The sequence below is a fragment of the Staurois parvus genome, unplaced genomic scaffold (genome assembly GCF_062004578.1).
Source record: "Staurois parvus isolate SC_StPar_1 unplaced genomic scaffold, SC_StPar_1.0 ptg000045l, whole genome shotgun sequence".
NCBI classification, from domain to species: domain Eukaryota; kingdom Metazoa; phylum Chordata; class Amphibia; order Anura; family Ranidae; genus Staurois; species Staurois parvus.
In genome coordinates, this window is record NW_028317841.1 from 3,644,140 (window position 1) to 3,657,980 (window position 13,841).

Below are 13,841 nucleotides of genomic sequence, written 5' to 3' on the forward strand. Positions count from 1 at the left end.
ATTTCCATGCATATGGTCACTGGTTGGTGTGCCATACCTTATTTGTTTATACTTCATATAGATTAACCTTCCCTCGGGTGGTACCACACTGGGATCCTTTCAGTAACCCCTTCAGAGCTGGAGAGGTGAATTTAAAGATCTTACGCTGATTTTGGCTAGACAACCTCTGCTTTGTGGATGTCTATTTTTGAATCAAGTTACACAGATACACCTACTAATTGTAAGTTTTTTTGCAATTATGGAGACTAATGCTTACAAAACTCCCCCTCCCCTTTCCCCTTGTCCTTTTTTACCCGTTTTTTTCTGCCATTCTATACATCCATTTACAATGTGTACATATGAACAGTGAAGTGGCGAGCGAGAGACCAGATATGATTATTGCACCACATCCCTTAAAATTGCAAATATTCAATAGAGAAGATGGGACTTTCAGGGTGCATAGACATGAATACCACACATTAAAAGTTATATAATTTTTATTTCATATTTTGGTAAAAAACACAAGAAAGGAAAAAATACAGAAACATAAAAACAATTTAAATTCTAAGAATACCAACTGAGATTCAAACTTGGTATTTTGAATCTCAGTTGGTATTCTTAGAATTGAAATTGTTTTTATGTTTCTGTATTTTTTCCTTTCCTGTGTTTTTTACCAAAATACAAAATAAAAATTATATAACTTTTAATGTGTGGTTGTCACGGTGTGAGGTCAGGTTCAGAGACCAGTTGCTACAGCAGTGTAAGGCTTACCTGAAACCAGCAGGATATGTACACCAGCGGGTCACCCTGGGAATGACGCAGGCTCACCTGAGGTGTGGGGTCTAAGTATTAACAGGTCTTCACCAGAGCTCCTAAAGGTGGAGATGGATTTTGCTGCGTGTGAATACCAGGTCGCAGATCTCAGGATCACCCCACCAGGGAGCAAGCTGGAAACCAATAGCGGATCAAACAGTTTAGGGATCAGACAGAAGTGGAGTCAGTCACAAGCCAAGGGTCGGTCACAAACGATATAGACGGCAACAGTAAGGATAAGTGGGATATTGGCTGGAAGGCACAATAATCTGGCAAGGAGGAAGTGCACGGAGATGGCTTTAATCAGGAAGTTCATGGGAGGAACAAGGAGTTCAAGGTTCATCAGAAAACAAGGCACAAGGCAGGATTGTCCAATAGATCAGGCAGAGTGTTGTCCCGTATCCCAGGCAGCTCAGTGAGAAGAGTTACTGCCTGCCACAGTAGAAGTCCATGGTTCAAGTCCAGGCCCTGGCAGTGGTATTCATGTCTATGCACCCTGAAAGTCCCATCTTCTCTATTGAAAATGTGTATGTATGCTGTAAACTTGATTGTATGTAATTACTGATGACATTATTGTATTGTAGCATCATTATACCAGTAATTTCCCTGAAGAAGGAACTATGTTCCGAGACATGTTGGGAAATATGGGAAGATTTTCTTATCGCCATGCATGACATGCCTCTTAACTGTTGTATTTCTAAATACACTTGGGTATATGCTGGCTTAATTAATTGGTGTATCATATTGTATTTCACCTTTTGTCCCATTGGTCATTTTTTTGGGAATTAATAATAAAGATTTGATTGCTTGGTTTTTAATATATTTCATGTTTCATATCTTCTGCCTCTAAGGTCCCCTGGGGAATCATTTGATCTTTAGGTTTCCTTTCTTTTGGTGGAGAAGTGTTGACATTTCTGGTACGTATTTATATCTCACTGTGACCCCAATGGGGTGATTTTTCTCTGTCCTTGTCATAATCAAACAAGAAATGTAAAGATAAGGCTTGCATCCTCCAACTCATCTCTCTGGTATGCACAACTGAATCTTTTTTTATATATATATATATATATATATATATATATATATATATATATATTATTATAATGTATTATTATTATATTATCTTTTAAATTAATTTCTTAATTCTGTAAAAAAAAAAAAAATATATATATATATATATATATATAAATTTTTTTTGTCCAATTTTAACATTATTTACAGCAGGTGTGAATTTTAGAGGTTGTCACATACTTGGGGATTCACTAATTCCCAAATTGCATGTCTAAGGTTATAATTCTCTGTACAATCATGTCACAATAATTCAGGTCACTTTGTGATCATATGTCTGGTTAAAAAGCTTTCATCATCCCCAACGTGTCCGTTTTCAATTTTGAGCATGTTTTAAAAGAACTTTTCCCTGTCTTAATTGCTTTACTTTTTACATGACCCACAGGTGGGACGAGCCATTCACTCTGTCCATGCCATCCCCCTCGGCTGGTCAGTCTCGTATAAAATGGCCGATTACCTCTCCCTTTCCAGGACTTGAGAGCACGTGTTGTAAAACATGTTGTCCTGGTAGCTGTCCATACCTCCCCTGCTTATGGCAGTACGCTGGGCTTCCCCTCCATCTCCTGGCTATCTCGGTAACATCATCCCGGGATGCTGCGATCATGTGGTCTCTTCATCTGACAGGCTTAACTCCATTCATCACCACTGTACATCATCCCCGAGTGGACGGGCCGTCCACCTGACCCAGGCACTTCCTCCAAGCTGCAGGCTCAAGTGTTTTTATGTTCCATTGCTGCTTATTCCAATAAAGGTACTCCCCACCCTAGTGTGGTTTTTATATTACTACCACCACAGCACTGTTTTTTTTATGGAGCTTCTGGATTCATCTATCTGATGGTAACAGCAGCAGTGGTAACTCTCCTGGGTAATGCACCATTTTCTGTGATCCGTACGGTACTGGGCCTCCTCTTGTGCTTCAGAATATTGGATTTACAAGGGCTCAGGACATTCTTACTACCTCTGTAGAGCCTTTCTCTGATGCCCCAGCACTGGTGCTGGCTTTGGAATTCCTCTTTCCCTCTCATCAAGCCTGATATGAGCCCTGGGATACACCTCCATCTTCTGCCTGTCAGCACCTGTGGTAGTGAGCCTTTGTAGATAGTCAACTTGGGGTTCCCCAGGGCACGGAGTCTAAGCCCCAGCCTGCTTCTTCACCAGAGCCCCTGATGGTGGGGATGGACTTGTAGCAAGCTGGGACCAGGTCGTGGCCCCCGTGTATGCCCAGCTGAGGATGAGGAGACCACTCGTGGGAACAGAGTACAATGGGAGGAGACAAATGGAAATCCGATAGACTAGCCAAGGTCAGGACAGTCGGAAAACAAGCACAGTCAGAGAACAAAGCCAGGGTCGGTACACGAGCAGTCAATGCAGGATACAGGCAATAGCAACACACAGGAGCTGCGACAACTAGGAAGTTGCTCAGGCAAAGTGGCCTAGACTGAGCTTGTCTTATATAGGCAGGCAAACAAGGAGGTGGGCCAGGAAGTGATGGAAGGGAAGTAAATAAAACCCAGAAAGCAGCAGACAATGCCCATAGGTGAGCACAGACAAACACACATGTGAAAGGGATCAGGAACAGCACTGCAGCAAGGAGGTATGAACACAAACAAGAAATTGCAGGCTAACTTGTGACACTGCCTATGCTCCTGCTGGTCTGCTACACCTCCTAGATACTGCTACTCAAACTCCAATTTTGAAAGTGCAACCAGCCTCTCCATTATATTTGCTCTAGAGGTCCCTGTTCCTCTCACATTGCAATACATATGCAGAGGACTTCCACCAATTACTTCATGATGTCAAAGAAGCATGCCCCATGGAAATTAAGGCTCCACAAACAGATTTGCATCACTTGGCAGACAGGGTGGAAATGGTGGAGGACCTATAAACAAAGAAAATGGATGTTCATAAAGTATAAGACCACATAATGGATCAGCGTCCATCCTGAGAGATATGCAATGAAAGTCCATAAGAGATGGCTGGTCGCAATGCACACTAAATCTGCTATAGGTGCTTTATGGAGTGATCTTCATAGCTGAATGCTAGACATTTACTATATATGGTTCTCTTAACTAATAGTACAATGAGCAGATATTACACTGTTTAATTTTCCTTTCTGTGGGAGGTGGGGCGTATGCCTTGATCACCAAGCTATATGCATTTTCAGGGGATGAGGGGCACAGGACTTTATCGTCTTTACTATGCGCTAGAAAACAAATCATGGAGATATCTTTGTAAGACATTATGGAGACTTTGTAAGGCAAAAAAAGTGTGTACAGAAGACTAAAACAAATGTTTTACATAAAGTTTTTTGATAAAAAGAATCAACCATGTGCCAGCCAATATCTATAGCAGGGTTCCTTCGGTGGGTGATCAGCTGGTTCACAGCGAGTACAGGGGGGCTGAGAGGGGAGATCCATGCAAAAAATGGGGGACTTTTCCTTGTGGGTCCTGTTCCTATTGTAAGTTCATGGATACATGATTGCATATCAAACTTCCTAATATATATATATATATATATATGTATGTGGGTGTGTTTATGACGGGAAGACAAAGGTGCCTTTTTGGCTCAGAGTCTACCGACATCTTACCAGCATGCGTAAAAGTGAACCTGAGCTCCATTTGGGCCGCTATGTGCATCTGTCCATGGGGGAATCTTTCGCTTAGCGCCAGACCATATCCACCCTAGTCATGGGAGGGGGGGACTTTAATAAGTCCCTCTTATAGCAGGAACTAATGTGGATTTATGACCTTAATACCATCAACCCACCTGGCCTCAATGAGGCCTTCAATTTCAAACCATTTCTGCCAGGTTTTCGATCTGGGGGACTGTGAAAAGGATTTGTAATTTGTTTTATCTGCCATTCATGCATTTTTTTGTCCTTTTTATTTCCTTTTTTTCTCCATTTCCTTCCCCTATATTGGTCTGGTTATGTATGCACTATATTTCTTATTATTATGGATTATTGTTATTGCAAGGTGGATGCCCCCTTTGCCATTCTCGGGGAAAGCAGATGGGGATTGCCTGCATTATTTCCATTCACCATCAGGTGCACCCGGGCTCCCCTGGCCATCCACTGGGGAGGCTTTTTGTCCTCTGGCTGCATTTTTGGGCGGCTGCATTTAGCCTTCTCCCCACTAGGGGCCAGTGTGGTGTGACCTTGGCTGCTGGGTTGATGGGTTGGCTTGCCTCCCTATTCCCTTGTGGAGACTGCGACCAGTTGGGTGCGCCAGCAGCCCTGTGTGTGTGGCAGTATGCCACACATGCTTATGACGTCATCGTGATTTTGTGCGTGACATTATTACAGCGTTTGGTGGCACCACACGCACATCGGGCAGGGTGACCACCGTTGATGGCCATGTGGCTATCTTTGTGCAGTGGGGGATCTTTGAAACATAAACAGGCTGATACTTATTTGGTGCCAATTATTAGTGAATAGTCATTGGTTTATGAGTACCAGGTTGCTACTATTAATACCAGCTACTCTGTAGTCTCTGACCTTGTGCTGGATGATTATGATGCGGCTCTATATGATACCACAACACTACTATGGGTGAGCATTTTTTATTACTATTTATACATTTCCCCTGTTTTACATTCGGGCGGGCCTATATATATTTTTATATTTACTTTTGGTTGCCCGTGGTTAACATACCAGGTTACTGACTATGATATATCTGTGTAGAGCCTTCATATCAAATGTTGCCTTTGGGCCACATATGATACTATTCTCCTGAGGAGAGTAGCATTCATTGGATCCTCTTTACTCAATGTGGTTTTTATTACACCCTATAGATCCCCTTATTGGCAGTTGTAGTGTGGTCATTGCTGGTTCATTGTGGTGTTCCTGTCTGCCCTTTCCTAGGCTTGTCACTCAGGAAGCATCTCCACCTAATTTTCTGTGATCATCTTGTAGTTACTACCTGATGTGGTGCAATTTGTAAGTGTATCAGTAACCAGCTTTTTTCACACATTCCTAATCTGATATTCTGTATTATGTTATCTGTATTTATTTGAAGTTTTTGGTTATGTTTTAGACTTTACAAATTTATTCCCTGAAGAAGGAAACATGAAATGAAATGTGTTGGTTTTGTCTGGGCACTATTATTGTTCAAGTCATTATGGGTTGTTAGCCCTCTTGTCAGTTGATGTATTAAAGACTGTCAGGTTATATGTATAATGTCATTTACTTTTAAGTCATGTATTTTTGTACTGCAGTTCAATCCTATTGAACCCATTGATTCTTTTTATCAAACTTTTTGTAATAAAAATTTTAATACTTCTGTACACACTTTTTTTGTCTTACAAAGTACCTGGGGGTTATCTCCATATTTTGCTTTCTGTTTTAGTATTGGGATGTTGGTAAAAACAGTGTAAATAGTGGGACATCTCACCCAATCTCCTACTCATGTTACAGTTCGTGAGATGTATGGAGCTACTGGTGGCCCACATTCCTAAAAAAAAAACCCCAAACTTCATGACATACTCGTTAGAGGTAAATAATTTCAGATTTCCCTTATTGTAAATTATATAATCCTTGCATTAATGCAGAACTGGAATACCTTGCCTAATCTTATTAACCCCCCCGCCATATAAGGAAATGACGGGAGGGTGGTGACTCTGTCATTCTGGGAGGATGTTGTATGACTTCCCCCCAACTCTAGTGGCACATGTGCGATGATTGGATAATCGATCGTAGTAAAGAGCCAATGACACAGGCTCTATCATGTGATCAGCTGTGTCCAATCACAGTTGATCGCATGTAAATAGGAAATGCAGGTTATAGGCAGTCCTCTCCTCACCCTTAAAACGTTTGAGGGGAGGAGAGCCGATAAGCATAATTTCTCAGAGGGAACATCTACACTGATCATCAGGGCACTGATCATCAGTGTCCTGATTATCAGTGTAGCCCCATCAGCGCTGCCTTTCAGTGTCCATCAATGCCACAGTGGTCATCAGTGCCACCTAACAGTTCCAGTCAGTGCCATATGAGTGCTGCCTTTCAGTGCCCACCAGTGATGCCTGTCAATGCCCATCACTGCAGCCTCATTAGCGCACATCAGTGAAGGAGACAGATTACTTATTTACATATTTTTTATAACAGAAACTAAGAAAACATTTAAAATGTTCAGACATTTTTAGTTTGTTTAGCAAAAAATAAAAAACCCAGTGGTGATTAAATACCACCAAAAGAAAGCTCTATCTATCTCAAAAAATGATATCAATTTTGTTTGGGTACAGTGTTGTATGCGCAATTGTCATTCAAAGTGCGATAGCACTGAAAATTGGCCTGGGCAGGAAGGGGGTGCCCAGTAGGCAAGTGGTTAAAGAGCTGGAACACTACAAATTCAAATTACTCCAAATTTATGATTCACTCTTAAAAGAGAATTATCTCCTCTTATTCAAATCCCTACGGGCATTTTTGAACCAGGGGAAGTCTTTGTATATCTCTTTACTGGGTCATATTGCATCTCTAAAAATGAATATTTTTCAGAAACGTCTTTATTTTTTTTTTTTCAAACACTGCCAATACCCATACCAATGGCTCATCTTTAAACAAATTACAAGCAGATCTCCTTAATTTTTTTAAGGCCTACAAAAAACATAGGGTTCAGAGGATGGTGCTATATGCCTCTCGCTCCGATGGAGGGTTAGAGTTCCCGAATATGATAATTTACTATTAAGCTTCAACTCTGGTCTGTAGTTTCTTGGTCTACTTTACCAGCGTAAATTCGCTGGACTGAAATCAAGAATCTCTGGCTTGCCCCTATACATAATCTTATTTGGAGCATGGCTACGATGGTTAATTCCCCCAGCGTTCTGCAGTGCATGGCTAGGTACCTTGTGGAATAATCTGAGGCACAAACATGCCCTTATGTCAGATGCTTCACTTATGACTGCTTTTCTACAGTATTTAATCCTGGAGTGCCAGATAGCCTAACCACCGCAATGACTCAGACCTGGATACAAACACATTGTATGACAGATATAGCCAAATATGGCATTATGCATTAACTATCAACCCCACTTTAAGCTATTTTAATCCTACGGCATTCAAAAGATTACCATGGGGTAATAGACATCTATAAAATTCTTAATGCCTACATACTTAGGTAAGCATGGTTATATGTTGAAATTGGGAAAGATGCTGGGTGAGGAGCTGTTGTGGGAGGCTTGGCAGACTGTTTCGTTGCAGGCAGCAAAAAGTTCCCTCTGCACTCTATATAAAGACAATGCTTATAAAGTCTTAGATTTCAGATATTTTACCCTAGATCTTTTTGATACAATCTTTCCAAATGCCAGTGTGATCAGTGCACCCTATACTATATATTCTGGACATGTCCCCGAATTGAACCATACTGAAAGAAGGTTCACAACCTGTTACAAATGATTTGATTCTATGCTTCCTACCTACATTATTTCTATTGGGACTACCTCCCCCAAAACTTTTTAAACTTTACAAAAAGTTAAGACGTCATTACATTGGCAAGGTTCCTAATAGTGCTTAATGGGAAAGGGAGCTTCCATCTTAAGCCTCTTTATGTGCGAGGATTAAGGATGTGGAATTGATGGAGTTGTTCATGGCTAAGCTTAATGATAGTGCAGAAAGGCATAATACTGTCTGGGATTCATGATATCTTTGTGACTCGACACTGTTTCAGATCTCATGATTCTTAGGGCAACTGCAAATCTGAGGCTCTGCAGGACTGGGGCTCTGTATTTCCTTTTGCTTTTGTTTTTCCACCTCTTAACTTTTTTATACTATTTCACTCTTTACTTTTATTGTATATTTTACTTTTACTTTTCTTTTAATTCATTGTTGCCTAGGACGCTCATGGAAAATGAAGAACCAGCAAACACAAATGCTCCTGCACTTGGGGATGGACTCGATGCAGGCTACAACCACATTAAGAATGTCCTGGAACATGCACACCTTGCTACCCTCAATAGACCGGGGAAATCCAAATATACTGAATGAGGAAAGAACAAACAGGCCTAGTGTATTACCATAAAAATTTTTTATTAACAATTAAAGTAGGTGTTATACTCACAAATGACAATAAAGTCAAGGTATGTCATAAAAGAACAGCTGGGTCAACACCGCGCTGAGTATCAGTCCGCAATAGGGAGTGTAGACATCCAAAAGGCTGATGCATTTCGAGGACTTGCCTCTTCCTCAGAGCCACTGAGGAGAATGCGTTAGGAAGAGGAGAATAGCAAGGAAGTAAGAAGAGGAACAGAGAGATGGATGAGGTAAGTGAATATGGAAGTGCCTATATACTTCTGTCAAGTCCTGTCAGCTCCAGACCTGATTTTTACATTATCTAAAGAGCAGCCTGTCAATCCCTAGAGCCTGTCTCCATCAATCTTCAGTCATCCAATGGCAGGAAAAAACATATTTTCACATTAGCATTTCATTAATGGCCACAACTTTTTTTTTACCAGGAAAACTACTACATCTGCAGCCTCTGACCCTAGTCCTGTACCACGCCTGCAGCCTCTGACCCTAGTCCTGTACTAACTGCAGTAACCTCTAGAAATCAGTAAGTGTGAACCAGTTCTTTTTTAAATAAGTCTATGATTGTGTTTATTTTTTGGGATGTTGGGGTGGAGAGCAAAATTGCATGGGGAAGGAGCTCTCTGTTTAACCACACCCCCTTTAAGCCACACCCAATATTTAGCTTAATTTAAACAATACCCATTGCAGCGCATGGCCACCCTCTTTTCCTTCTTAGGCCACACCCATGAATGAATGCCCTGCTCCTAATTAACATACTGCTCTGCCTACACTGTCTTTCTGGTCATACAGGAAAAAAAGTGTCCCTATAAATATTTTTTTGAAATGTTGACAACTGTTATTTACATACGGTATCTATACTGATGTACTGCAGTAAAAGAAGTTACAGATATGGTAGGGCAGTAGTTGTAGATTCCCGGTCCTAAAGTGAACACAGCTCTACTTATTAGTAAGTGATATCTACTGGAGGCCACCAGGCAGTGAGTAAAGGGGCACACTAGCTGTACTTTATGTTACTCCGTTCACAATGCAACTAATAATCTGTATGATATTTTGTATGATGCAGACTTGTTAATAAAAAAAGGCTTCCTGGGGTAATGCATTCTAAGTACTTTATCCCAATGCTCATCGATATCTTTGCACAAGTCTTGGGGGTGAACCCCCTGGTAAAATAGAAATTGAAAGGGTCCACAAGACCCAGCAGCCAATCAGTCAAGATGAGGACAGACTTGGAAATGTTGTATGTCGTTCACATATGTAAGAAAGTATTATAAAGGTGAGAAACAAGCCCCCAAAGACTTTAATGGAGCTAATGATTGGATTGGAAGGAAGGAAGGCAAGGGAGGGTGGAGTGAAAGGGAGGGATGGGTAGTAGGAAGGCGAAGGGGGGATGGGTAGAAGGAAGGCGAGGGGTGGGTGAAAGGAAGGAAGGCAAGAGGGGGTGGGTGGAAGGAAGGAAGGCGAGGGGGGGTGGAAGGAAGAGGTGGAAGGGAGAGGTGGAAGGGAGGGGTGGGTGGAAGGAAGGCGAGGGGGGGTGGAAGGGAGAGGTGGGAGGGAGGGGTTGGTAGAAGGAAGGCAAGGGGGGGTGGAAGGGAGGGTGGAAGGAAGGGGAGGAGGGGTGGGGGGAAGAAGGGAGGGGTGGGAGGGATGGATGGAAAGAAGGCAGGAAGAAGTGGGTGGAAGGAAGGGAGGCATTGGTGGAAGGGAGGGATTGGTGGAAAGGAGGGATGGGTGGATGGGAGGGGTGGGAGGAAGAGAGGGGTGGGTGAATGGATGGAAGGAAGGAAGAGAGGGGTGAGTGGATGGAAAGGAGGCAGGGATGGGAGGATGGAAAGAAGGGAGGAAGGGAGGGGTGGCTAGATGGAAAGGAGGGAGGGGTGGGAGGAAGGTAGGGGTGGGAGGGGAGGTGGAAGGAAGGGTATGAGGAAGGGAGGGGTGAAAGGAAGGGAGGGAGGAAGGGAGAAAGGAAGGGAGGGTTGGAGGAAGAAAGGGAGGGTGGGAAGAAGGAAGGGTGGGAGGGAGGAAGGGATGAGAGGGAGGAAGGGATGAGAGGGAGGAAGAGAGGAGGGAGGAAGGGAGAGGAGAGAGAAAGGGAGAGGAGGAAGGAAGGGAAAATAGGGAGAAAGGGTGGAAGGAAGGAAGGAAGGGAGAGGAGGGAGGAAGGGTGGGAGGAAGGAAGGGAGGGGTGGAAGGAAGGAAGGAAGGAAGGGAGGGGTGGGAAGGAGGGAGAAAGGGAGGGAGGGGTGGAAGGAAGGGAGCGGTGGGAGGAAGGAAGGGAGGGGTGGGAGGGAAGGAAAGGAGGGAAGGGAGGGGTAGGAGGGAAGGGAGGGGTGGGAGGGAAGGAAAGGAGGAGTGGGAGGGAAGGAAGGGAGGGGTGGGAGGGAAGGGAGGAAGGAAGGGAATGAGGGGCGGGAGGAAGGAAGGGAGAGGAGGGAGGGTTGGGAGGAAGGAAGAAAGGAAGGTAGAGGTGGGAGGAAGGAAGGAAGGGAGGGGTGGAAGGAAGGGAGGGGTGGAAGGAAGGAAGGGAGAGGTGGGAAGGAGGGAGGAAGGGAGGGAGGGGTGGGAGGGAAGGAAGGAAGAGAGGGAGGGGTGGGAGGGAAGGGAGGAAGGAAGGGATTGAGGGGTGAGAGGAAGGAAGGGAGAGGAGGGAGGGTTGGGAGAAAGGAAGAAAGGGAGGGAGAGGTGGGAGGAAGGAAGAAAGGGAGGGAGAGGTGGGAGGAAGGAAGAAAGGGAGGGAGAGGTGGGAGGAAGGGAGGGGTGAGAGGAAGGAAGGGATGGGTGGGAGGCAGGGAGGAAGGAAGGCAGGGGTGGGAGGAAGGGAGGGAGGGGTGGGAGGAAGGGAGGGAGGGAGGGGTGGGAAGAAGGAAGGCACGAAGAAAGGGATTGGTGGGAGAAAGGGAGCGAGGAGTGGGAGGGAGGAAGGGAGGAAGTAAGGGAGGGGTAGGAGGGAGGGGTGGAAGGAAGGAAGGAAGGGGTAGGAGGGAGGAAGGGTGGGGTAGGAAGGAGGGGTGGAAGGAAGGGAGGGATGGGAGGAAGGGAGGAAGGGGTAGGAGGGAGGGGTGGGAGGAAGGGAGGGATAGGATGAAGGGGTGGGAGGGAGGGGTAGGAGTGATGGAGGAAGGGAGGGGTTGGAAGGAGGAAGGGAAAGGAGGGGTGGTAGGGAGGTAGGAAGTAAGGGCTCTGCTGAACACTGATAGAAGTCACAAGACTGCTCTAACTGCTGATGAGAAAAGGTATTTAGCAGTTTATATTTACTAAAATAATTGCACTTCCATATTCTGTGTACTGTGGGAGAACAGATATAGTGAATGCAGGGTCCTGGGTTTAGTAACACTTTAATGAAGTGATTATTTTGAATTTCGTACATTTTTCTTGCTGCACCCTAAAAATCCACTAGGCCCCAGTTTTGTTTATTCCTTCCTGTGGATGAGGTACATTTGTAACTATATCCACCAACTATATTTTCATTAGTCATCTATAGGAGATATAGCCATCTCTGAATCATAGTGTATATGGATAGTTAATATTAAGGTTTTAAGTGTTTTATTGGGCTAATGTGAGTAGCCAAGATGTATGTTCTGCACATGATCTATGGTATAGCTTATGGTTTTAAAGAAATGAGATAGAAAGCCTATTTTCATATAATCATAATGTATATAGTGCTTAGGGCAAGCCATCAAAACAATGGACTGCATGGCTTTTGGTTACAATTGGATTATGTCTGTTGTACAATGTATCTGCTTCTGTATTTAATGCTGCAGGCATATTTTTTACATTTTAAACTTAGGTATATTGTATTGCAAATAATTGTCCTATGTATAGAAGATGGTTAATGCTCTAGGATTTTTATTTTCATAAGTACAATTTACAGTATAGACAAGACATCACAATTCTCCTTTTTAAATCAAGCCTCTGATCATTTCAGTATGAAGTATTCTTTCAAGTGCTTTATTTACTTGTCTATAAAAAAAATGTTTTACTGGGAAGAAAAACATTAAGATTAATCTAATTTCAAGTATGCCCTGGAAACACAAATATATTTGGCAATGCATGGTGACAGGAAATGCATAAATAAAAGTGCAGAAGCAAAATAACAGCACAAAGGGATTATTTTTAGCGAAGAGAGTATTTTAAATACAGAAAACTAACATGGATACTTTTGAAAACAGAGTCACTACAAACATTTTTGATGAGTATCAGAAAAAATATAGTATAATTTATGTAAAAATAAATCACTAAATTATAATGAAAAGAACAAATAAAAAGTGTTTTTGCAAAACTATATGGTAGGAGCCACATTCACTGCACACCCGACACAAGGGGGTTTATTTACTAAAGCTGGAGAGTCCAAAATCAGACTCCCTTCTGCATAGAAACCAATCAGCTTCTAACCTCAGCTTGTTCAATGAAGCTTTGGCAATGAAACCTGGAAGCTGATTGGTTTCTATGCAGAAGGGAGTCTGATTTTGGACTCTCCAGCTTTAGTAAATAAACCCCAAGATGTCATGACAAATAAATACAAATAATAATTGCTCATACAGAAAATAATTATTAAATAAAATAAAGTCTGTAATAATAATGACACCAAACAATCCAGTAAATATGAAAATCATCCACATGGTGCAAAAGATCAAGAAAAAAGTTCAAATACGTAAAGTGGAGCTTTCAACTCTTCACCCATCAAATAAAAAACTCTTGAAAGTATGATCAAAACGCCTTGTGCTCTCCACCACAAGAAACAATGGCCTCTTACCAAATATAAATGGCCCCTATCACAAAGATCAAAAGAGCATGCTGGTCTCAAACAGCCAGGTACTCATCAATGATCACAGCGAACCCGCCTGTTTGCTGGTGAAATGCATTGGGAGAGGCCATACCGGTGATGTCTTCACACCCACCAAGTGCATGTCGGCTAGGTTCTGCTGTTGTGACTACATGTTATTTTTAACCTACATTTGTAAGTAC